Raw genomic sequence first — 2746 nt, forward strand, 5'->3', positions numbered from 1 at the left:
TATTAAAGACTCCACCAACAACGACAACAACCATAATTATTATTAAAAACTCCACCAACAACGACAACAACCATAATTATTATTAAAGACTCCACCAACAACGACAACAACCATAATTATTATTAAAGACTCCACCAACAACGACAACAACCATAATTATTATTAAAAACTCCACCAACAACGACTACAACCTTAATTATCATATAAGACTCCACCACCAACAACAAAAACAGAAAGTACACCAACAAGAAGGGCCGGGAAAATGGCGGGAAAGAGGCGGGAAAGAGGCGGAGACAGTTGGCCCAACAGACTATTGTTTACCCGTGGAGACATTTGTGTGAGTTCCACTGAGCAGGCACAGGGCCGACCTGGACAACGCCACACACACCTCTTGACCAACAGACGCTGGCCGCCCCAGGCTAGTCTACTATACTGCATGAGCGTTGACTAGCCATTGGTGACGGCGTATTGCGTCTTTGGCACAACAAAGGAGAATTGCCACTCTTTTCTATTTATAATTAGCCATGGTTTGCTGAAAACTTTACCTGGACGGCTTAGTGCGCATGTCTGATATCGCCGTCTTTCTGAGTGGTCAATATCGATGTCCGTCTCAAGCTTGGTTACCCAACGTGAACACATCTGGTCAGCCAGCCAAAGTTAGTTAGTCAGATGACTGAACGTTCTCGTTTTTCAATCTTCCAAGAGTTGAGGCTCACTTAAGTTGTGGCGGATTCTTCAAAGTGATTGTTGGAAACGTTCACGACTTGGAAAGGAGTGATAATTTGTACACAGTACAGTGTTTCACACATTGTTTTACAGAGTGTTTCATACACTTCACCACGTTCGGACGGATTAATAAAAAACAACCCACCAACGTTTGCTGTTTGTCCAGACATACACCACAGTGGACCAGTGGAGCGTCAGCAGCGTGGGAATTTGTTTTTATACCAGCGTGCCCTTATTATTCTCTGCCGGTGAATGTGAGTATGGAGGAGTAACAGAAGTAACTGATCAGTAAATTCATTATCTTACCTACTTAAACTTTCAGTTCAGTCAATGATAGTAAAGTAGTAAATCTAATATAAAAACGACCGAAACCAAACATCAAAAGTCTACTCCTTTATCTGAGGTCTTAGGGTATAGATCTATATATAGTTTCTCCATCTATTGTTTTGACACGTTTGTAGTGGGGGCTTAACTATTAGAACCATGCCGCATATTTTGGATTACCCATATTTTGACTGGCAATACTTTTCGACGCTTGAGACGATTCAAACAGTAAAGACCTTCAAATTTTCTATATATCTCTATAAATAGTTGCTTCTATAAATAACTACGCTCAGAGCGGGACCCGTCTCCTTTCCGGGTTTCGGTTTCACTTTCGTGTTTTTCAAGATGGCGGCCAAGTAGAAGCAAACAGAGCAAGTTCGTTTTCCGAAGAAAGAGAATTCCATGTGACTGTAATCTGAAAAACATAAAGTTAGGCAGTTTCTATTTCTTGTATTTTTAATGTTTTTTTGATTGATGTTAAACTTTCGAAAAGATCGTTAGTTTAGCTCAAGCTCAAGAGTGAGTGGCCATCTTGTCCTAGTTTTGTAACGGCTAGCCTCTTCCCTACTATAATATTATAAGGAAGTATAGATCTAGATCATGAATGACTCCCAAACCAAGATCGCAAAAGAACAAAAACTCATTTGATTAAAGCTAGATCTAGATCTTGAGAAAGAACGAAAAGTCCTCTCATCTTCAAAAATAGCACAAATTAAGTCCATCAATCACATATTTTAAATTGAGAATGTAGATCTATAGTTTTCCAATCTAATGCTAAAAATAAAAAGATGAACAATAGCTAAGAAGTTAGAGAACAAGTAGGGACAAAACCATGTATGAAATACTTTGGAAAACAACTCATTAAATGGCCCACGTAGGCCAATAAAAGCCCCAGCTTATTTGCCCATGTGGACCAATAAGAGCAGCCTTATTTCAATGTCTTTTTGGTACTAAAAGCTTTCGAAAAGATCGATAGTTCAGGTTTAAGTTGTTTAACTAGAATGGCCATCTTGCGTTAGTTTTGCAGCACGTGATGCAGACGGCCTACCCCCCGTGCCACACTTAGAAAAAAAGGAAAGTGAGAGATGCCTCCACACCATTTTTTTGTCACATTAACTTTTATGCTGAGCTACACCGGCCTCTGTGCTCTCTATATATAGATCTAGATCTAGTGTATAGGCGCTTCACTGTGACAGACAAAGAGTTCGATTCCTGTGCGGGGTGTATTTTTAAAGGATTTCACTCTTTCTATTGGGATACTGTATGGGGACGCAAAACGTCTCCAAATACGAGAAGCACTGCAAACATGTTATGCTTTATTATAAACGGTAGAGCTTTTTGGAGAGTGTATTTAACACATGGTAGCGTCAATTGCCACCGAGTGACGCGGTGGTAATAGACAAGAAATTGACTTTTTGTCAATTGCCACCGAGTGAAGCGGTGTCAAGTCTGAATACAACAGTATATTTAGCTTTATACATAATGTGTGTCTAATGGGTCAATTTGTTCTCAACTAATTTCATTGGACGAACATCTAGTCTAGAGCTACGGTACCAACTTGGCGTGTTTTCAATGAGACGTAGGCCTAGATCTAGGATTCTAGGCTAGCCTTAGCCTACACTTTGGTGTAGAACCAACACAACAGGCAATTCTAGAAGTAGAAGGTCACAAACGCACACAAACTCAAGCACAAATT

At 40.0% G+C, this 2746-nt stretch overlaps 1 protein-coding gene across 2 annotated transcripts in view; it reads left to right on the forward strand.

The window, feature by feature from the left end:
- The first annotated feature begins 107 nt into the window (after positions 1-107).
- The window catches only part of LOC101848309 (pollen-specific leucine-rich repeat extensin-like protein 1), a 4426-nt gene continuing 1787 nt past the window's right edge, over positions 108-2746 (forward strand). For both annotated transcript variants that reach the window (XM_013086934.2, XM_013086935.2), the window contains exon 1: positions 108-980. The gene's annotated coding sequence lies outside the window, so the exon portion shown is untranslated. The remainder of the gene's footprint in view (positions 981-2746) is intronic.

Source organism: Aplysia californica, unplaced genomic scaffold, assembly GCF_000002075.1.
Source record: "Aplysia californica isolate F4 #8 unplaced genomic scaffold, AplCal3.0 scaffold00522, whole genome shotgun sequence".
Taxonomy (NCBI): Eukaryota; Metazoa; Mollusca; class Gastropoda; order Aplysiida; family Aplysiidae; genus Aplysia; species Aplysia californica.